The sequence below is a fragment of the Phalangium opilio genome, unplaced genomic scaffold (genome assembly GCF_054372755.1).
Source record: "Phalangium opilio isolate 3A_F unplaced genomic scaffold, DU_Popi_V2 ptg000118l_1, whole genome shotgun sequence".
Classification (NCBI taxonomy): domain Eukaryota; kingdom Metazoa; phylum Arthropoda; class Arachnida; order Opiliones; family Phalangiidae; genus Phalangium; species Phalangium opilio.
The window spans coordinates 1,025,045-1,048,298 of NW_028324211.1; the positions used below are offsets into that span (position 1 = coordinate 1,025,045).

Consider the following 23,254-nt stretch of genomic DNA (forward strand, 5'->3'; position numbering starts at 1 on the left):
GACCTCCGATACCGGGAATTGAACCCGGGCCTTCTGGGTTAAGCCAGATATAATAGCCACTAGACCATATCGGATCTACTCGGGTTCTAACAATTGAGTTCCTAGTATCGTTTCTTAATAAAAAAATTTAGAAAATTGACCTCCGATACCGGGAATTGAACCCAGGCCTTCTGGGTGAAAGCCAGATATCCTAGCCACTAGACCATATCGGATCTGCTTGAGTTTTCACCATTGAGCTTCTTCTATCGTTTCATAATAAAGATTTTAGGCAACTGACCTCAGATACCGGGAATTGAACCCGGGCCTTCTGGGTGAAAGCCAGATATCCTGGCCACTAGACTATATCGGATCTGCTTGAGTTTTCACCATTGAGTTTCTTCTATCGTTTCATAATAAAGATTTTAGAAAACTGACCTCCGATACCGGAAATTGTACCCGGTCCTTCTGGGTGAAGGCCAGATATCCTAGCCAATAGACCATGTCGGATCTATTTGGTTTCTCACAATTGAGCTCATAGTATCGTTGACTAATAAAGTTTTTAGAATACTGACCTCCGATACCGGGAATTGAAAACGGGCCTTCTGGGTGAGAGACAGATATCCTAGCCACTAGACCATATAGGATCTACTCGGGTTCTAACAATTGAGTTCCTAGTATCGTTTCTTAATAAAGAATTTAGAAAATTGACCTCCGATACCGGGAACTGAACCCGGGCCTTCTGGGTAAAAGCCAGCTTACCTATCCACTAGACCATATCGGATCTGCTTGGGTTTCCACTATTGAGCTTCTTGTATCGTTTCATAATAAAGATTTTAGAAAACTGACCTCAGATACCGGGAATTGAACCCGGGCCTTCTGGGTGAAAGCCAGATATCCTGGCCACTAGACTATATCGGATCTGCTTGAGTTTTCACCATTGAGTTTCTTCTATCGTTTCATAATAAAGATTTTAGAAAACTGACCTCCGATACCGGAAATTGTACCCGGTCCTTCTGGGTGAAGGCCAGATATCCTAGCCAATAGACCATATCGGATCTATTTGGTTTCTCACAATTGAGTTCATAGTATCGTTGACTAATAAAGTTTTTAGAATACTGACCTCCGATACCGGGAAATGAAAACGGGCCTTCTGGGTGAGAGACAGATATCCTAGCCACTAGACCATATAGGATCTACTCGGGTTCTAACAATTGAGTTCCTAGTATCGTTTCTTAATAAAGAATTTAGAAAATTGACCTCCGATACCGGGAACTGAACCCGGACCTTCTGGGTGAAAGCCAGCTTGCCTATTTACTAGACCATATCGGATCTGCTTGGGTTTCCACTATTGAGCTTCTTGTATCGTTTCATAATAAAGATTTTAGAAAACTGACCTCAGATACCGGGAATTGAACCCGGGCCTTCTGGATGAAAGCCAGATATCCTAGCCACTAGACCATATCGGATCTGCTTGAGTTTCACCATTGAGCTTCTTCTATCGTTTCATAATAAAGATTTTAGAAAACTGACCTCAGATACCGGGAATTGAACCCGGGCCTTCTGGGTGAAAGCCAGATATCCTGGCCACTAGACTATATCGGATCTGCTTGAGTTTTCACCATTGAGTTTCTTCTATCGTTTCATAATAAAGATTTTAGAAAACTGACCTCCGATACCGGAAATTGTACCCGGTCCTTCTGGGTGAAGGCCAGATATCCTAGCCAATAGACCATATCGGATCTATTTGGTTTCTCACAATTGAGCTCATAGTATCGTTGACTAATAAAGTTTTTAGAATACTGACCTCCGATACCGGGAATTGAAAACGGGCCTTCTGGGTGAGAGACAGATATCCTAGCCACTAGACCATATAGGATCTACTCGGGTTCTAACAATTGAGTTCCTAGTATCGTTTCTTAATAAAGAATTTAGAAAATTGACCTCCGATACCGGGAACTGAACCCGGGCCTTCTGGGTGAAAGCCAGCTTGCCTATTTACTAGACCATATCGGATCTGCTTGGGTTTCCACTATTGAGCTTTTTGTATCGTTTCATAATAAAGATTTTAGAAAACTGACCTCAGATACCGGGAATTGAACCCGGGCCTTCTGGATGAAAGCCAGATATCCTAGCCACTAGACCATATCGGATCTGCTTGAGTTTCACCATTGAGCTTCTTCTATCGTTTCATAATAAAGATTTTAGAAAACTGTCCTCAGATACCGGGAATTGAACCCGGGCCTTCTGGGTGAAAGCCAGATATCCTGGCCACTAGACTATATCGGATCTGCTTGAGTTTTCACCATTGAGTTTCTTCTATCGTTTCATAATAAAGTTTTTAGAAAACTGACCTCCGATACCGGGAATTGAACCCGGGCCTTCTGGGTTAAGCCAGATATAATAGCCACTAGACCATATCGGATCTACTCGGGTTCTAACAATTGAGTTCCTAGTATCGTTTCTTAATAAAAAAATTTAGAAAATTGACCTCCGATACCGGGAATTGAACCCAGGCCTTCTGGGTGAAAGCCAGATATCCTAGCCACTAGACCATATCGGATCTGCTTGAGTTTTCACCATTGAGCTTCTTCTATCGTTTCATAATAAAGATTTTAGGCAACTGACCTCAGATACCGGGAATTGAACCCGGGCCTTCTGGGTGAAAGCCAGATATCCTGGCCACTAGACTATATCGGATCTGCTTGAGTTTTCACCATTGAGTTTCTTCTATCGTTTCATAATAAAGATTTTAGAAAACTGACCTCCGATACCGGAAATTGTACCCGGTCCTTCTGGGTGAAGGCCAGATATCCTAGCCAATAGACCATATCGGATCTATTTGGTTTCTCACAATTGAGCTCATAGTATCGTTGACTAATAAAGTTTTTAGAATACTGACCTCCGATACCGGGAATTGAAAACGGGCCTTCTGGGTGAGAGACAGATATCCTAGCCACTAGACCATATAGGATCTACTCGGGTTCTAACAATTGAGTTCCTAGTATCGTTTCTTAATAAAGAATTTAGAAAATTGACCTCCGATACCGGGAACTGAACCCGGGCCTTCTGGGTGAAAGCCAGCTTGCCTATCCACTAGACCATATCGGATCTGCTTGGGTTTCCACTATTGAGCTTCTTGTATCGTTTCATAATAAAGATTTTAGAAAACTGACCTCAGATACCGGGAATTGAACCCGGGCCTTCTGGATGAAAGCCAGATATCCTAGCCACTAGACCATATCGGATCTGCTTGAGTTTCACCATTGAGCTTCTTCTATCGTTTCATAATAAAGATTTTAGAAAACTGACCTCAGATACCGGGAATTGAACCCGGGCCTTCTGGGTGAAAGCCAGATATCCTGGCCACTAGACTATATCGGATCTGCTTGAGTTTTCACCATCGAGTTTCTTCTATCGTTTCATAATAAAGATTTTAGAAAATTGACCTCCGATACCGGGAATTGAACCCAGGCCTTCTGGGTGAAAGCCAGATATCCTGGCCACTAGACTATATCGGATCTGCTTGAGTTTTCACCATTGAGTTTCTTCTATCGTTTCATAATAAAGATTTTAGAAAACTGACCTCCGATACCGGAAATTGTACCCGGTCCTTCTGGGTGAAGGCCAGATATCCTAGCCAATAGACCATATCGGATCTATTTGGTTTCTCACAATTGAGCTCATAGTATCGTTGACTAATAAAGTTTTTAGAAAACTGACCTCCGATACCGGGAATTGAACCCGGGCCTTCTGGGTTAAGCCAGATATCCTAGCCACTAGACCATATCGGATCTACTCGGGTTCTAACAATTGAGTTCCTAGTATCGTTTCTTAATAAAAAAATTTAGAAAATTGACCTCAGATACCGGGAATTGAACCCAGGCCTTCTGGGTGAAAGCCAGATATCCTGGCCACTAGACTATATCGGATCTGCTTGAGTTTTCACCATTGAGTTTCTTCTATCGTTTCATAATAAAGATTTTAGAAAACTGACCTCCGATACCGGAAATTGTACCCGGTCCTTCTGGGTGAACGCCAGATATCCTAGCCAATAGACCATATCGGATCTATTTGGTTTCTCACAATTGAGCTCATAGTATCGTTGACTAATAAAGTTTTTAGAAAACTGACCTCCGATACCGGAAATTGTACCCGGTCCTTCTGGGTGAAGGCCAGATATCCTAGCCAATAGACCATATCGGATCTATTTGGTTTCTCACAATTGAGCTCATAGTATCGTTGACTAATAAAGTTTTTAGAATACTGACCTCCGATACCGGGAATTGAACCCGGGCCTTCTGGGTGAGAGCCAGATATCCTAGCCACTAGACCATATAGGATCTACTCGGGTTCTAACAATTGAGTTCCTAGTATCGTTTCTTAATAAAGAATTTAGAAAATTGACCTCCGATACCGGGAACTGAACCCGGGCCTTCTGGGTGAAAGCCAGCTTGCCTATTTACTAGACCATATCGGATCTGCTTGGGTTTCCACTATTGAGCTTCTTGTATCGTTTCATAATAAAGATTTTAGAAAACTGACCTCAGATACCGGGAATTGAACCCGGGCCTTCTGGATGAAAGCCAGATATCCTAGCCACTAGACCATATCGGATCTGCTTGAGTTTCACCATTGAGCTTCTTCTATCGTTTCATAATAAAGATTTTAGAAAACTGTCCTCAGATACCGGGAATTGAACCCGGGCCTTCTGGGTGAAAGCCAGATATCCTGGCCACTAGACTATATCGGATCTGCTTGAGTTTTCACCATTGAGTTTCTTCTATCGTTTCATAATAAAGTTTTTAGAAAACTGACCTCCGATACCGGGAATTGAACCCGGGCCTTCTGGGTTAAGCCAGATATAATAGCCACTAGACCATATCGGATCTACTCGGGTTCTAACAATTGAGTTCCTAGTATCGTTTCTTAATAAAAAAATTTAGAAAATTGACCTCCGATACCGGGAATTGAACCCAGGCCTTCTGGGTGAAAGCCAGATATCCTAGCCACTAGACCATATCGGATCTGCTTGAGTTTTCACCATTGAGCTTCTTCTATCGTTTCATAATAAAGATTTTAGGCAACTGACCTCAGATACCGGGAATTGAACCCGGGCCTTCTGGGTGAAAGCCAGATATCCTGGCCACTAGACTATATCGGATCTGCTTGAGTTTTCACCATTGAGTTTCTTCTATCGTTTCATAATAAAGATTTTAGAAAACTGACCTCCGATACCGGAAATTGTACCCGGTCCTTCTGGGTGAAGGCCAGATATCCTAGCCAATAGACCATATCGGATCTATTTGGTTTCTCACAATTGAGCTCATAGTATCGTTGACTAATAAAGTTTTTAGAATACTGACCTCCGATACCGGGAATTGAAAACGGGCCTTCTGGGTGAGAGACAGATATCCTAGCCACTAGACCATATAGGATCTACTCGGGTTCTAACAATTGAGTTCCTAGTATCGTTTCTTAATAAAGAATTTAGAAAATTGACCTCCGATACCGGGAACTGAACCCGGGCCTTCTGGGTAAAAGCCAGCTTACCTATCCACTAGACCATATCGGATCTGCTTGGGTTTCCACTATTGAGCTTCTTGTATCGTTTCATAATAAAGATTTTAGAAAACTGACCTCAGATACCGGGAATTGAACCCGGGCCTTCTGGGTGAAAGCCAGATATCCTGGCCACTAGACTATATCGGATCTGCTTGAGTTTTCACCATTGAGTTTCTTCTATCGTTTCATAATAAAGATTTTAGAAAACTGACCTCCGATACCGGAAATTGTACCCGGTCCTTCTGGGTGAAGGTCAGATATCCTAGCCAATAGACCATATCGGATCTATTTGGTTTCTCACAATTGAGCTCATAGTATCTTTGACTAATAAAGTTTTTAGAATACTGACCTCCGATACCGGGAATTGAAAACGGGCCTTCTGGGTGAGAGACAGATATCCTAGCCACTAGACCATATAGGATCTACTCGGGTTCTAACAATTGAGTTCCTAGTATCGTTTCTTAATAAAGAATTTAGAAAATTGACCTCCGATACCGGGAACTGAACCCGGGCCTTCTGGGTGAAAGCCAGCTTGCCTATTTACTAGACCATATCGGATCTGCTTGGGTTTCCACTATTGAGCTTCTTGTATCGTTTCATAATAAAGATTTTAGAAAACTGACCTCAGATACCGGGAATTGAACCCGGGCCTTCTGGATGAAAGCCAGATATCCTAGCCACTAGACCATATCGGATCTGCTTGAGTTTCACCATTGAGCTTCTTCTATCGTTTCATAATAAAGATTTTAGAAAACTGACCTCAGATACCGGGAATTGAACCCGGGCCTTCTGGGTGAAAGCCAGATATCCTGGCCACTAGACTATATCGGATCTGCTTGAGTTTTCACCATTGAGTTTCTTCTATCGTTTCATAATAAAGATTTTAGAAAACTGACCTCCGATACCGGAAATTGTACCCGGTCCTTCTGGGTGAAGGCCAGATATCCTAGCCAATAGACCATATCGGATCTATTTGGTTTCTCACAATTGAGCTCATAGTATCGTTGACTAATAAAGTTTTTAGAAAACTGACCTCCGATACCGGGAATTGAACCCGGGCCTTCTGGGTTAAGCCAGATATAATAGCCACTAGACCATATCGGATCTACTCGGGTTCTAACAATTGAGTTCCTAGTATCGTTTCTTAATAAAAAAATTTAGAAAATTGACCTCCGATACCGGGAATTGAACCCAGGCCTTCTGGGTGAAAGCCAGATATCCTAGCCACTAGACCATATCGGATCTGCTTGAGTTTTCACCATTGAGCTTCTTCTATCGTTTCATAATAAAGATTTTAGGCAACTGACCTCAGATACCGGGAATTGAACCCGGGCCTTCTGGGTGAAAGCCAGATATCCTGGCCACTAGACTATATCGGATCTGCTTGAGTTTTCACCATTGAGTTTCTTCTATCGTTTCATAATAAAGATTTTAGAAAACTGACCTCCGATACCGGAAATTGTACCCGGTCCTTCTGGGTGAAGGCCAGATATCCTAGCCAATAGACCATGTCGGATCTATTTGGTTTCTCACAATTGAGCTCATAGTATCGTTGACTAATAAAGTTTTTAGAATACTGACCTCCGATACCGGGAATTGAAAACGGGCCTTCTGGGTGAGAGACAGATATCCTAGCCACTAGACCATATAGGATCTACTCGGGTTCTAACAATTGAGTTCCTAGTATCGTTTCTTAATAAAGAATTTAGAAAATTGACCTCCGATACCGGGAACTGAACCCGGGCCTTCTGGGTAAAAGCCAGCTTACCTATCCACTAGACCATATCGGATCTGCTTGGGTTTCCACTATTGAGCTTCTTGTATCGTTTCATAATAAAGATTTTAGAAAACTGACCTCAGATACCGGGAATTGAACCCGGGCCTTCTGGGTGAAAGCCAGATATCCTGGCCACTAGACTATATCGGATCTGCTTGAGTTTTCACCATTGAGTTTCTTCTATCGTTTCATAATAAAGATTTTAGAAAACTGACCTCCGATACCGGAAATTGTACCCGGTCCTTCTGGGTGAAGGCCAGATATCCTAGCCAATAGACCATATCGGATCTATTTGGTTTCTCACAATTGAGTTCATAGTATCGTTGACTAATAAAGTTTTTAGAATACTGACCTCCGATACCGGGAATTGAAAACGGGCCTTCTGGGTGAGAGACAGATATCCTAGCCACTAGACCATATAGGATCTACTCGGGTTCTAACAATTGAGTTCCTAGTATCGTTTCTTAATAAAGAATTTAGAAAATTGACCTCCGATACCGGGAACTGAACCCGGACCTTCTGGGTGAAAGCCAGCTTGCCTATTTACTAGACCATATCGGATCTGCTTGGGTTTCCACTATTGAGCTTCTTGTATCGTTTCATAATAAAGATTTTAGAAAACTGACCTCAGATACCGGGAATTGAACCCGGGCCTTCTGGATGAAAGCCAGATATCCTAGCCACTAGACCATATCGGATCTGCTTGAGTTTCACCATTGAGCTTCTTCTATCGTTTCATAATAAAGATTTTAGAAAACTGACCTCAGATACCGGGAATTGAACCCGGGCCTTCTGGGTGAAAGCCAGATATCCTGGCCACTAGACTATATCGGATCTGCTTGAGTTTTCACCATTGAGTTTCTTCTATCGTTTCATAATAAAGATTTTAGAAAACTGACCTCCGATACCGGAAATTGTACCCGGTCCTTCTGGGTGAAGGCCAGATATCCTAGCCAATAGACCATATCGGATCTATTTGGTTTCTCACAATTGAGCTCATAGTATCGTTGACTAATAAAGTTTTTAGAATACTGACCTCCGATACCGGGAATTGAAAACGGGCCTTCTGGGTGAGAGACAGATATCCTAGCCACTAGACCATATAGGATCTACTCGGGTTCTAACAATTGAGTTCCTAGTATCGTTTCTTAATAAAGAATTTAGAAAATTGACCTCCGATACCGGGAACTGAACCCGGGCCTTCTGGGTGAAAGCCAGCTTGCCTATTTACTAGACCATATCGGATCTGCTTGGGTTTCCACTATTGAGCTTCTTGTATCGTTTCATAATAAAGATTTTAGAAAACTGACCTCAGATACCGGGAATTGAACCCGGGCCTTCTGGATGAAAGCCAGATATCCTAGCCACTAGACCATATCGGATCTGCTTGAGTTTCACCATTGAGCTTCTTCTATCGTTTCATAATAAAGATTTTAGAAAACTGACCTCAGATACCGGGAATTGAACCCGGGCCTTCTGGGTGAAAGCCAGATATCCTGGCCACTAGACTATATCGGATCTGCTTGAGTTTTCACCATTGAGTTTCTTCTATCGTTTCATAATAAAGATTTTAGAAAACTGACCTCCGATACCGGAAATTGTACCCGGTCCTTCTGGGTGAAGGCCAGATATCCTAGCCAATAGACCATATCGGATCTATTTGGTTTCTCACAATTGAGCTCATAGTATCGTTGACTAATAAAGTTTTTAGAAAACTGACCTCCGATACCGGGAATTGAACCCGGGCCTTCTGGGTTAAGCCAGATATAATAGCCACTAGACCATATCGGATCTACTCGGGTTCTAACAGTTGAGTTCCTAGTATCGTTTCTTAATAAAAAAATTTAGAAAATTGACCTCCGATACCGGGAATTGAACCCAGGCCTTCTGGGTGAAAGCCAGATATCCTAGCCACTAGACCATATCGGATCTGCTTGAGTTTTCACCATTGAGCTTCTTCTATCGTTTCATAATAAAGATTTTAGGCAACTGACCTCAGATACCGGGAATTGAACCCGGGCCTTCTGGGTGAAAGCCAGATATCCTGGCCACTAGACTATATCGGATCTGCTTGAGTTTTCACCATTGAGTTTCTTCTATCGTTTCATAATAAAGATTTTAGAAAACTGACCTCCGATACCGGAAATTGTACCCGGTCCTTCTGGGTGAAGGCCAGATATCCTAGCCAATAGACCATATCGGATCTATTTGGTTTCTCACAATTGAGCTCATAGTATCGTTGACTAATAAAGTTTTTAGAAAACTGACCTCAGATACCGGGAATTGAACCCGGGCCTTCTGGGTTAAGCCAGATATAATAGCCACTAGACCATATCGGATCTACTCGGGTTCTAACAATTGAGTTCCTAGTATCGTTTCTTAATAAAGAATTTAGAAAATTGACCTCCGATACCGGGAACTGAACCCGGGCCTTCTGGGTAAAAGCCAGCTTACCTATCCACTAGACCATATCGGATCTGCTTGGGTTTCCACTATTGAGCTTCTTGTATCGTTTCATAATAAAGATTTTAGAAAACTGACCTCAGATACCGGGAATTGAACCCGGGCCTTCTGGGTGAAAGCCAGATATCCTGGCCACTAGACTATATCGGATCTGCTTGAGTTTTCAACATTGAGTTTCTTCTATCGTTTCATAATAAAGATTTTAGAAAACTGACCTCCGATACCGGAAATTGTACCCGGTCCTTCTGGGTGAAGGCCAGATATCCTAGCCAATAGACCATATCGGATCTATTTGGTTTCTCACAATTGAGCTCATAGTATCGTTGACTAATAAAGTTTTTAGAAAACTGACCTCCGATACCGGGAATTGAACCCGGTCCTTCTGGGTTAAGCCAGCTTACCTATCCACTAGACCATATCGGATCTGCTTGGGTTTCCACTATTGAGCTTCTTGTATCGTTTCATAATAAAGATTTTAGAAAACTGACCTCAGATACCGGGAATTGAACCCGGGCCTTCTGGGTAAAAGCCAGATATCCTAGCTACTAGACCATATCGGATCTGCTTGAGTTTCACCATTGAGCTTCTTCTATCGTTTCATAATAAAGATTTTAGAAAACTGACCTCAGATACCTGGAATTGAACCCGGGCCTTCTGGGTGAAAGCCAGATATCCTGGCCACTAGACTATATCGGATCTGCTTGAGTTTTCACCATTGAGTTTCTTCTATCGTTTCATAATAAAGATTTTAGAAAACTGACCTCCGATACCGGAAATTGTACCCGGTCCTTCTGGGTGAAGGCCAGATATCCTAGCCAATAGACCATATCGGATCTATTTGGTTTCTCACAATTGAGCTCATAGTATCGTTGACTAATAAAGTTTTTAGAATACTGACCTCCGATACCGGGAATTGAAAACGGGCCTTCTGGGTGAGAGACAGATATCCTAGCCACTAGACCATATAGGATCTACTCGGGTTCTAACAATTGAGTTCCTAGAATCGTTTCTTAATAAAGAATTTAGAAAATTGACCTCCGATACCGGGAACTGAACCCGGGCCTTCTGGGTAAAAGCCAGCTTACCTATCCACTAGACCATATCGGATCTGCTTGGGTTTCCACTATTGAGCTTCTTGTATCGTTTCATAATAAAGATTTTAGAAAACTGACCTCAGATACCGGGAATTGAACCCGGGCCTTCTGGGTGAAAGCCAGATATCCTAGCTACTAGACCATATCGGATCTGCTTGAGTTTCACCATTGAGCTTCTTCTATCGTTTCATAATAAAGATTTTAGAAAACTGACCTCAGATACCTGGAATTGAACCCGGGCCTTCTGGGTGAAAGCCAGATATCCTGGCCACTAGACTATATCGGATCTGCTTGAGTTTTCACCATTGAGTTTCTTCTATCGTTTCATAATAAAGATTTTAGAAAACTGACCTCCGATACCGGAAATTGTACCCGGTCCTTCTGGGTGAAGGCCAGATATCCTAGCCAATAGACCATATCGGATCTATTTGGTTTCTCACAATTGAGCTCATAGTATCGTTGACTAATAAAGTTTTTAGAATACTGACCTCCGATACCGGGAATTGAAAACGGGCCTTCTGGGTGAGAGACAGATATCCTAGCCACTAGACCATATAGGATCTACTCGGGTTCTAACAATTGAGTTCCTAGAATCGTTTCTTAATAAAGAATTTAGAAAATTGACCTCCGATACCGGGAACTGAACCCGGGCCTTCTGGGTAAAAGCCAGCTTACCTATCCACTAGACCATATCGAATCTGCTTGGGTTTCCACTATTGAGCTTCTTGTATCGTTTCATAATAAAGATTTTAGAAAACTGACCTCAGATACCGGGAATTGAACCCGGGCCTTCTGGGTGAAAGCCAGATATCCTAGCTACTAGACCATATCGGATCTGCTTGAGTTTCACCATTGAGCTTCTTCTATCGTTTCATAATAAAGATTTTAGAAAACTGACCTCAGATACCGGGAATTGAACCCGGGCCTTCTGGGTGAAAGCCAGATATCCTGGCCACTAGACTATATCGGATCTGCTTGAGTTTTCACCATTGAGTTTCTTCTATCGTTTCATAATAAAGATTTTAGAAAACTGACCTCCGATACCGGAAATTGTACCCGGTCCTTCTGGGAGAAGGCCAGATATCCTAGCCAATAGACCATATCGGATCTATTTGGTTTCTCACAATTGAGCTCATAGTATCGTTGACTAATAAAGTTTTTAGAATACTGACCTCCGATACCGGGAATTGAAAACGGGCCTTCTGGGTGAGAGACAGATATCCTAGCCACTAGACCATATAGGATCTACTCGGGTTCTAACAATTGAGTTCCTAGTATCGTTTCTTAATAAAGAATTTAGAAAATTGACCTCCGATACCGGGAACTGAACCCGGGCCTTCTGGGTAAAAGCCAGCTTACCTATCCACTAGACCATATCGGATCTGCTTGGGTTTCCACTATTGAGCTTCTTCTATCGTTTCATAATAAAGATTTTAGAAAACTGACCTCAGATACCGGGAATTGAACCCGGGCCTTCTGGGTGAAAGCCAGATATCCTGGCCACTAGACTATATCGGATCTGCTTGAGTTTTCACCATTGAGTTTCTTCTATCGTTTCATAATAAAGATTTTAGAAAACTGACCTCCGATACCGGAAATTGTACCCGGTCCTTCTGGGTGAAGGCCAGATATCCTAGCCAATAGACCATATCGGATCTATTTGGTTTCTCACAATTGAGCTCATAGTATCGTTGACTAATAAAGTTTTTAGAATACTGACCTCCGATACCGGGAATTGAAAACGGGCCTTCTGGGTGAGAGACAGATATCCTAGCCACTAGACCATATAGGATCTACTCGGGTTCTAACAATTGAGTTCCTAGAATCGTTTCTTAATAAAGAATTTAGAAAATTGACCTCCGATACCGGGAACTGAACCCGGGCCTTCTGGGTAAAAGCCAGCTTACCTATCCACTAGACCATATCGGATCTGCTTGGGTTTCCACTATTGAGCTTCTTGTATCGTTTCATAATAAAGATTTTAGAAAACTGACCTCAGATACCGGGAATTGAACCCGGGCCTTCTGGGTGAAAGCCAGATATCCTAGCTACTAGACCATATCGGATCTGCTTGAGTTTCACCATTGAGCTTCTTCTATCGTTTCATAATAAAGATTTTAGAAAACTGACCTCAGATACCTGGAATTGAACCCGGGCCTTCTGGGTGAAAGCCAGATATCCTGGCCACTAGACTATATCGGATCTGCTTGAGTTTTCACCATTGAGTTTCTTCTATCGTTTCATAATAAAGATTTTAGAAAACTGACCTCCGATACCGGAAATTGTACCCGGTCCTTCTGGGTGAAGGCCAGATATCCTAGCCAATAGACCATATCGGATCTATTTGGTTTCTCACAATTGAGCTCATAGTATCGTTGACTAATAAAGTTTTTAGAATACTGACCTCCGATACCGGGAATTGAAAACGGGCCTTCTGGGTGAGAGACAGATATCCTAGCCACTAGACCATATAGGATCTACTCGGGTTCTAACAATTGAGTTCCTAGAATCGTTTCTTAATAAAGAATTTAGAAAATTGACCTCCGATACCGGGAACTGAACCCGGGCCTTCTGGGTAAAAGCCAGCTTACCTATCCACTAGACCATATCGGATCTGCTTGGGTTTCCACTATTGAGCTTCTTGTATCGTTTCATAATAAAGATTTTAGAAAACTGACCTCAGATACCGGGAATTGAACCCGGGCCTTCTGGGTGAAAGCCAGATATCCTAGCTACTAGACCATATCGGATCTGCTTGAGTTTCACCATTGAGCTTCTTCTATCGTTTCATAATAAAGATTTTAGAAAACTGACCTCAGATACCTGGAATTGAACCCGGGCCTTCTGGGTGAAAGCCAGATATCCTGGCCACTAGATTATATCGGATCTGCTTGAGTTTTCACCATTGAGTTTCTTCTATCGTTTCATAATAAAGATTTTAGAAAACTGACCTCCGATACCGGAAATTGTACCCGGTCCTTCTGGGTGAAGGCCAGATATCCTAGCCAATAGACCATATCGGATCTATTTGGTTTCTCACAATTGAGCTCATAGTATCGTTGACTAATAAAGTTTTTAGAATACTGACCTCCGATACCGGGAATTGAAAACGGGCCTTCTGGGTGAGAGACAGATATCCTAGCCACTAGACCATATAGGATCTACTCGGGTTCTAACAATTGAGTTCCTAGAATCGTTTCTTAATAAAGAATTTAGAAAATTGACCTCCGATACCGGGAACTGAACCCGGGCCTTCTGGGTAAAAGCCAGCTTACCTATCCACTAGACCATATCGGATCTGCTTGGGTTTCCACTATTGAGCTTCTTGTATCGTTTCATAATAAAGATTTTAGAAAACCGACCTCAGATACCGGGAATTGAACCCGGGCCTTCTGGGTGAAAGCCAGATATCCTAGCTACTAGACCATATCGGATCTGCTTGAGTTTCACCATTGAGCTTCTTCTATCGTTTCATAATAAAGATTTTAGAAAACTGACCTCAGATACCGGGAATTGAACCCGGGCCTTCTGGGTGAAAGCCAGATATCCTGGCCACTAGACTATATCGGATCTGCTTGAGTTTTCACCATTGAGTTTCTTCTATCGTTTCATAATAAAGATTTTAGAAAACTGACCTCCGATACCGGAAATTGTACCCGGTCCTTCTGGGTGAAGGCCAGATATCCTAGCCAATAGACCATATCGGATCTATTTGGTTTCTCACAATTGAGCTCATAGTATCGTTGACTAATAAAGTTTTTAGAATACTGACCTCCGATACCGGGAATTGAAAACGGGCCTTCTGGGTGAGAGACAGATATCCTAGCCACTAGACCATATAGGATCTACTCGGGTTCTAACAATTGAGTTCCTAGTATCGTTTCTTAATAAAGAATTTAGAAAATTGACCTCCGATACCGGGAACTGAACCCGGGCCTTCTGGGTAAAAGCCAGCTTACCTATCCACTAGACCATATCGGATCTGCTTGGGTTTCCACTATTGAGCTTCTTGTATCGTTTCATAATAAAGATTTTAGAAAACTGACCTCAGATACCGGTTATTGAACCCGGGCCTTCTGGGTGAAAGCCAGATATCCTGGCCACTAGACTATATCGGATCTGCTTGAGTTTTCACCATTGAGTTTCTTCTATCGTTTCATAATAAAGATTTTAGAAAACTGACCTTCGATACCGGAAATTGTACCCGGTCCTTCTGGGTGAAGGCCAGATATCCTAGCCAATAGACCATATCGGATCTATTTGGTTTCTCACAATTGAGCTCATAGTATCGTTGACTAATAAAGTTTTTAGAATACTGACCTCCGATACCGGGAATTGAAAACGGGCCTTCTGGGTGAGAGACAGATATCCTAGCCACTAGACCATATAGGATCTACTCGGGTTCTAACAATTGAGTTCCTAGTATCGTTTCTTAATAAAGAATTTAGAAAATTGACCTCCGATACCGGGAACTGAACCCGGGCCTTCTGGGTAAAAGCCAGCTTACCTATCCACTAGACCATATCGGATCTGCTTGGGTTTCCACTATTGAGCTTCTTGTATCGTTTCATAATAAAGATTTTAGAAAACTGACCTCAGATACCGGGAATTGAACCCGGGCCTTCTGGGTAAAAGCCAGATATCCTAGCTACTAGACCATATCGGATCTGCTTGAGTTTCACCATTGAGCTTCTTCTATCGTTTCATAATAAAGATTTTAGAAAACTGACCTCAGATACCGGGAATTGAACCCGGGCCTTCTGGGTGAAAGCCAGATATCCTGGCCACTAGACTATATCGGATCTGCTTGAGTTTTCACCATTGAGTTTCTTCTATCGTTTCATAATAAAGATTTTAGAAAACTGACCTCCGATACCGGAAATTGTACCCGGTCCTTCTGGGTGAAGGCCAGATATCCTAGCCAATAGACCATATCGGATCTATTTGGTTTCTCACAATTGAGCTCATAGTATCGTTGACTAATAAAGTTTTTAGAATACTGACCTCCGATACCGGGAATTGAAAACGGGCCTTCTGGGTGAGAGACAGATATCCTAGCCACTAGACCATATAGGATCTACTCGGGTTCTAACAATTGAGTTCCTAGTATCGTTTCTTAAAAAAGAATTTAGAAAATTGACCTCCGATACCGGGAACTGAACCCGGGCCTTCTGGGTAAAAGCCAGCTTACCTATCCACTAGACCATATCGGATCTGCTTGGGTTTCCACTATTGAGCTTCTTGTATCGTTTCATAATAAAGATTTTAGAAAACTGACCTCAGATACCGGGAATTGAACCCGGGCCTTCTGGGTAAAAGCCAGATATCCTAGCTACTAGACCATATCGGATCTGCTTGAGTTTCACCATTGAGCTTCTTCTATCGTTTCATAATAAAGATTTTAGAAAACTGACCTCAGATACCGGGAATTGAACCCGGGCCTTCTGGGTGAAAGCCAGATATCCTGGCCACTAGACTATATCGGATCTGCTTGAGTTTTCACCATTGAGTTTCTTCTATCGTTTCATAATAAAGATTTTAGAAAACTGACCTCCGATACCGGAAATTGTACCCGGTCCTTCTGGGTGAAGGCCAGATATCCTAGCCAATAGACCATATCGGATCTATTTGGTTTCTCACAATTGAGCTCATAGTATCGTTGACTAATAAAGTTTTTAGAATACTGACCTCCGATACCGGGAATTGAAAACGGGCCTTCTGGGTGAGAGACAGATATCCTAGCCACTAGACCATATAGGATCTACTCGGGTTCTAACAATTGAGTTCCTAGTATCGTTTCTTAATAAAGAATTTAGAAAATTGACCTCCGATACCGGGAACTGAACCCGGGCCTTCTGGGTAAAAGCCAGCTTACCTATCCACTAGACCATATCGGATCTGCTTGGGTTTCCACTATTGAGCTTCTTGTATCGTTTCATAATAAAGATTTTAGAAAACTGACCTCAGATACCGGGAATTGAACCCGGGCCTTCTGGGTAAAAGCCAGATATCCTAGCTACTAGACCATATCGGATCTGCTTGAGTTTCACCATTGAGCTTCTTCTATCGTTTCATAATAAAGATTTTAGAAAACTGACCTCAGATACCGGGAATTGAACCCGGGCCTTCTGGGTGAAAGCCAGATATCCTGGCCACTAGACTATATCGGATCTGCTTGAGTTTTCACCATTGAGTTTCTTCTATCGTTTCATAATAAAGATTTTAGAAAACTGACCTCCGATACCGGAAATTGTACCCGGTCCTTCTGGGTGAAGGCCAGATATCCTAGCCAATAGACCATATCGGATCTATTTGGTTTCTCACAATTGAGCTCATAGTATCGTTGACTAATAAAGTTTTTAGAATACTGACCTCCGATACCGGGAATTGAAAACGGGCCTTCTGGGTGAGAGACAGATATCCTAGCCACTAGACCATATAGGATCTACTCGGGTTCTAACAATTGAGTTCCTAGTATCGTTTCTTAATAAAGAATTTAGAAAATTGACCTCCGATACCGGGAACTGAACCCGGGACTTCTGGGTAAAAGCCAGCTTACCTATCCACTAGACCATATCGGATCTGCTTGGGTTTCCACTATTGAGCTTCTTGTATCGTTTCATAATAAAGATTTTAGAAAACTGACCTCAGATACCGGGAATTGAACCCGGGCCTTCTGGGTGAAAGCCAGATATCCTGGCCACTAGACTATATCGGATCTGCTTGAGTTTTCACCATTGAGTTTCTTCTATCGTTTCATAATAAAGATTTTAGAAAACTGACCTCCGATACCGGAAATTGTACCCGGTCCTTCTGGGTGAAGGCCAGATATCCTAGCCAATAGACCATATCGGATCTATTTGGTTTCTCACAATTGAGCTCATAGTATCGTTGACTAATAAAGTTTTTAGAATACTGACCTCCGATACCGGGAATTGAAAACGGGCCTTCTGGGTGAGAGACAGATATCCTAGCCACTAGACCATATAGGATCTACTCGGGTTCTAACAATTGAGTTCCTAGTATCGTTTCTTAATAAAGAATTTAGAAAATTGACCTCCGATACCGGGAACTGAACCCGGGCCTTCTGGGTAAAGGCCAGCTTACCTATCCACTAGACCATATCGGATCTGCTTGGGTTTCCACTATTGAGCTTCTTGTATCGTTTCATAATAAAGATTTTAGAAAACTGACCTCAGATACCGGGAATTGAACCAGGGCCTTCTGGGTGAAAGCCAGATATCCTAGCTACTAGACCATATCGGATCTGCTTGAGTTTCACCATTGAGCTTCTTCTATCGTTTCATAATAAAGATTTTAGAAAACTGACCTCAGATACCGGGAATTGAACCCGGGCCTTCTGGGTGAAAGCCAGATATCCTGGCCACTAGACTATATCGGATCTGCTTGAGTTTTCACCATTGAGTTTCTTCTATCGTTTCATAATAAAGATTTTAGAAAACTGACCTCCGATACCGGAAATTGTACCCGGTCCTTCTGGGTGAAGGCCAGATATCCTAGCCAATAGACCATATCGGATCTATTTGGTTTCTCACAATTGAGCTCATAGTATCGTTGACTAATAAAGTTTTTAGAAAACTGACCTCCGATACCGGGAATTGAACCCGGGCCTTCTGGGTTAAGCCAGATATCCTAGCCACTAGACCATATCGGATCTACTCGGGTTCTAACAATTGAGTTCCTAGTATCGTTTCTTAATAAAAAAATTTAGAAAATTGACCTCCGATACCGGGAATTGAACCCAGGCCTTCTGGGTGAAAGCCAGATATCCTAGCCACTAGACCATATCGGATCTGCTTGAGTTTTCACCATTGAGCTTCTTCTATCGTTTCATAATAAAGATTTTAGAAAACTGACCTCAGATACCGGGAATTGAACCCGGGCCTTCTGGGTGAAAGCCAGATATCCGGGCCACTAGACTATATCGGATCTGCTTGAGTTTTCACCATTGAGTTTCTTCTATCGTTTCATAATAAAGATTTTAGAAAACTGACCTCCGATACCGGAAATTGTACCCGGTCCTTCTGGGTGAAGGCCAGATATCCTAGCCAATAGACCATATCGGATCTATTTGGTTTCTCACAATTGAGCTCATAGTATCGTTGACTAATAAAGTTTTTAGAATACTGACCTCCGATACCGGGAATTGAAAACGGGCCTTCTGGGTGAGAGACAGATATCCTAGCCACTAGACCATATAGGATCTACTCGGGTTCTAACAATTGAGTTCCTAGTATCGTTTCTTAATAAAGAATTTAGAAAATTGACCTCCGATACCGGGAACTGAACCCGGGCCTTCTGGGTAAAAGCCAGCTTACCTATCCACTAGACCATATCGGATCTGCTTGGGTTTCCACTATTGAGCTTCTTGTATCGTTTCATAATAAAGATTTTAGAAAACTGACCTCAGATACCGGGAATTGAACCCGGGCCTTCTGGGTGAAAGCCAGATATCCTGGCAACTAGACTATATCGGATCTGCTTGAGTTTTCACCATTGAGTTTCTTCTATCGTTTCATAATAAAGATTTTAGAAAACTGACCTCAGATACCGGGAATTGAACCCGGGCCTTCTGGGTGAAAGCCAGATATCCTGGCCACTAGACTATATCGGATCTGCTTGAGTTTTCACCATTGAGTTTCTTCTATCGTTTCATAATAAAGATTTTAGAAAACTGACCTCCGATACCGGAAATTGTACCCGGTCCTTCTGGGTGAAGGCCAGATATCCTAGCCAATAGACCATATCGGATCTATTTGGTTTCTCACAATTGAGCTCATAGTATCGTTGACTAATAAAGTTTTTAGAATACTGACCTCCGATACCGGGAATTGAAAACGGGCCTTCTGGGTGAGAGACAGATATCCTAGCCACTAGACCATATAGGATCTACTCGGGTTCTAACAATTGAGTTCCTAGTATCGTTTCTTAATAAAGAATTTAGAAAAATGACCTCCGATACCGGGAACTGAACCCGGGCCTTCTGGGTAAAAGCCAGCTTACCTATCCACTAGACCATATCGGATCTGCTTGGGTTTCCACTATTGAGCTTCTTGTATCGTTTCATAATAAAGATTTTAGAAAACTGACCTCAGATACCGGGAATTGAACCCGGGCCTTCTGGGTGAAAGCCAGATATCCTGGCCACTAGACTATATCGGATCTGCTTGAGTTTTCACCATTGAGTTTCTTCTATCGTTTCATAATAAAGATTTTAGAAAACTGACCTCCGATACCGGAAATTGTACCCGGTCCTTCTGGGTGAAGGCCAGATATCCTAGCCAATAGACCATATCGGATCTATTTGGTTTCTCACAATTGAGCTCATAGTATCGTTGACTAATAAAGTTTTTAGAATACTGACCTCCGATACCGGGAATTGAAAACGGGCCTTCTGGGTGAGAGACAGATATCCTAGCCACTAGACCATATAGGATCTACTCGGGTTCTAACAATTGAGTTCCTAGTATCGTTTCTTAATAAAGAATTTAGAAAATTGACCTCCGATACCGGGAACTGAACCCGGGCCTTCTGGGTAAAGGCCAGCTTACCTATCCACTAGACCATATCGGATCTGCTTGGGTTTCCACTATTGAGCTTCTCGTATCGTTTCATAATAAAGATTTTAGAAAACTGACCTCAGATACCGGGAATTGAACCCGGGCCTTCTGGGTGAAAGCCAGATATCCTAGCTACTAGACCATATCGGATCTGCTTGAGTTTCACCATTGAGCTTCTTCTATCGTTTCATAATAAAGATTTTAGAAAACTGACCTCAGATACCGGGAATTGAACCCGGGCCTTCTGGGTGAAAGCCAGATATCCTGGCCACTAGACTATATCGGATCTGCTTGAGTTTTCACCATTGAGTTTCTTCTATCGTTTCATAATAAAGATTTTAGAAAACTGACCTCCGATACCGGAAATTGTACCCGGTCCTTCTGGGTGAAGGCCAGATATCCTAGCCAATAGACCATATCGGATCTATTTGGTTTCTCACAATTGAGCTCATAGTATCGTTGACTAATAAAGTTTTTAGAAAACTGACCTCCGATACCGGGAATTGAACCCGGGCCTTCTGGGTTAAGCCAGATATCCTAGCCACTAGACCATATCGGATCTACTCGGGTTCTAACAATTGAGTTCCTAGTATCGTTTCTTAATAAAAAAATTTAGAAAATTGACCTCCGATACCGTTAATTGAACCCAGGCCTTCTGGGTGAAAGCCAGATATCCTAGCCACTAGACCATATCGGATCTGCTTGAGTTTTCACCATTGAGCTTCTTCTATCGTTTCATAATAAAGATTTTAGAAAACTGACCTCAGATACCGGGAATTGAACCCGGGCCTTCTGGGTGAAAGCCAGATATCCTGGCCACTAGACTATATCGGATCTGCTTGAGTTTTCACCATTGAGTTTCTTCTATCGTTTCATAATAAAGATTTTAGAAAACTGACCTCCGATACCGGAAATTGTACCCGGTCCTTCTGGGTGAAGGCCAGATATCCTAGCCAATAGACCATATCGGATCTATTTGGTTTCTCACAATTGAGCTCATAGTATCGTTGACTAATAAAGTTTTTAGAATACTGACCTCCGATACCGGGAATTGAAAACGGGCCTTCTGGGTGAGAGACAGATATCCTAGCCACTAGACCATATAGGATCTACTCGGGTTCTAACAATTGAGTTCCTAGTATCGTTTCTTAATAAAGAATTTAGAAAATTGACCTCCGATACCGGGAACTGAACCCGGGCCTTCTGGGTAAAAGCCAGCTTACCTATCCACTAGACCATATCGGATCTGCTTGGGTTTCCACTATTGAGCTTCTTGTATCGTTTCATAATAAAGATTTTAGAAAACTGACCTCAGATACCGGGAATTGAACCCGGGCCTTCTGGGTGAAAGCCAGATATCCTGGCCACTAGACTATATCGGATCTGCTTGAGTTTTCACCATTGAGTTTCTTCTATCGTTTCATAATAAAGATTTTAGAAAACTGACCTCCGATACCGGAAATTGTACCCGGTACTTCTGGGTGAAGGCCAGATATCCTAGCCAATAGACCATATCGGATCTATTTGGTTTCTCACAATTGAGCTCATAGTATCGTTGACTAATAAAGTTTTTAGAATACTGACCTCCGATACCGGGAATTGAAAACGGGCCTTCTGGGTGAGAGACAGATATCCTAGCCACTAGACCATATAGGATCTACTCGGGTTCTAACAATTGAGTTCCTAGTATCGTTTCTTAATAAAGAATTTAGAAAATTGACCTCCGATACCAGGAACTGAACCCGGGCCTTCTGGGTAAAAGCCAGCTTACCTATCCACTAGACCATATCGGATCTGCTTGGGTTTCCACTATTGAGCTTCTTGTATCGTTTCATAATAAAGATTTTAGAAAACTGACCTCAGATACCGGGAATTGAACCCGGGCCTTCTGGGTGAAAGCCAGATATCCTAGCTACTAGACCATATCGGATCTGCTTGAGCTTCACCATTGAGCTTCTTCTATCGTTTCGTAATAAAGATTTTAGAAAACTGACCTCAGATACCGGGAATTGAACCCGGGCCTTCTGGGTGAAAGCCAGATATCCTGGCCACTAGACTATATCGGATCTGCTTGAGTTTTCACCATTGAGTTTCTTCTATCGTTTCATAATAAAGATTTTAGAAAACTGACCTCCGATACCGGAAATTGTACCCGGTCCTTCTGGGTGAAGGCCAGATATCCTAGCCAATAGACCATATCGGATCTATTTGGTTTCTCACAATTGAGCTCATAGTATCGTTGACTAATAAAGTTTTTAGAAAACTGACCTCCGATACCGGGAATTGAACCCGGGCCTTCTGGGTTAAGCCAGATATCCTAGCCACTAGACCATATCGGATCTACTCGGGTTCTAACAATTGAGTTCCTAGTATCGTTTCTTAATAAAAAAATTTAGAAAATTGACCTCCGATACCGGGAATTGAACCCAGGCCTTCTGGGTGAAAGCCAGATATCCTAGCCACTAGACCATATCGGATCTGCTTGAGTTTTCACCATTGAGCTTCTTCTATCGTTTCATAATAAAGATTTTAGAATACTGACCTCCGATACCGGGAATTGAAAACGGGCCTTCTGGGTGAGAGACAGATATCCTAGCCACTAGACCATATAGGATCTACTCGGGTTCTAACAATTGAGTTCCTAGTATCGTTTCTTAATAAAGAATTTAGAAAATTGACCTCCGATACCGGGAACTGAACCCGGGCCTTCTGGGTAAAAGCCAGCTTACCTATCCACTAGACCATATCGGATCTGCTTGGGTTTCCACTATTGAGCTTCTTGTATCGTTTCATAATAA

At 42.3% G+C, this 23,254-nt stretch overlaps 9 non-coding genes across 9 annotated transcripts; all 9 read right to left on the reverse strand.

Annotated features, from left to right (window-relative positions):
- Positions 1 to 140: 140 nt before the first annotated feature.
- TRNAE-UUC (transfer RNA glutamic acid (anticodon UUC)) lies at positions 141 to 212 on the reverse strand. The gene has a single exon. It is a non-coding gene; the product is annotated as a tRNA-Glu (tRNA).
- A 2,255-nt stretch (positions 213 to 2,467) lies between these two features.
- TRNAE-UUC (transfer RNA glutamic acid (anticodon UUC)) lies at positions 2,468 to 2,539 on the reverse strand. Its single transcript has one exon. It is a non-coding gene; the product is annotated as a tRNA-Glu (tRNA).
- Positions 2,540 to 3,425: 886 nt separating this feature from the next.
- On the reverse strand, positions 3,426 to 3,497 carry TRNAE-UUC (transfer RNA glutamic acid (anticodon UUC)). Its single transcript has one exon. It is a non-coding gene; the product is annotated as a tRNA-Glu (tRNA).
- Positions 3,498 to 4,247: 750 nt separating this feature from the next.
- Positions 4,248 to 4,319, reverse strand: TRNAE-CUC (transfer RNA glutamic acid (anticodon CUC)). Its single transcript has one exon. It is a non-coding gene; the product is annotated as a tRNA-Glu (tRNA).
- A 612-nt stretch (positions 4,320 to 4,931) lies between these two features.
- On the reverse strand, positions 4,932 to 5,003 carry TRNAE-UUC (transfer RNA glutamic acid (anticodon UUC)). Its single transcript has one exon. It is a non-coding gene; the product is annotated as a tRNA-Glu (tRNA).
- Positions 5,004 to 6,711: 1,708 nt separating this feature from the next.
- TRNAE-UUC (transfer RNA glutamic acid (anticodon UUC)) lies at positions 6,712 to 6,783 on the reverse strand. Its single transcript has one exon. It is a non-coding gene; the product is annotated as a tRNA-Glu (tRNA).
- Positions 6,784 to 9,175: 2,392 nt separating this feature from the next.
- On the reverse strand, positions 9,176 to 9,247 carry TRNAE-UUC (transfer RNA glutamic acid (anticodon UUC)). Its single transcript has one exon. It is a non-coding gene; the product is annotated as a tRNA-Glu (tRNA).
- A 9,369-nt stretch (positions 9,248 to 18,616) lies between these two features.
- On the reverse strand, positions 18,617 to 18,688 carry TRNAE-UUC (transfer RNA glutamic acid (anticodon UUC)). Its single transcript has one exon. It is a non-coding gene; the product is annotated as a tRNA-Glu (tRNA).
- Positions 18,689 to 22,861: 4,173 nt separating this feature from the next.
- On the reverse strand, positions 22,862 to 22,933 carry TRNAE-UUC (transfer RNA glutamic acid (anticodon UUC)). The gene has a single exon. It is a non-coding gene; the product is annotated as a tRNA-Glu (tRNA).
- Between the last annotated feature and the right edge of the window lie 321 nt (positions 22,934 to 23,254).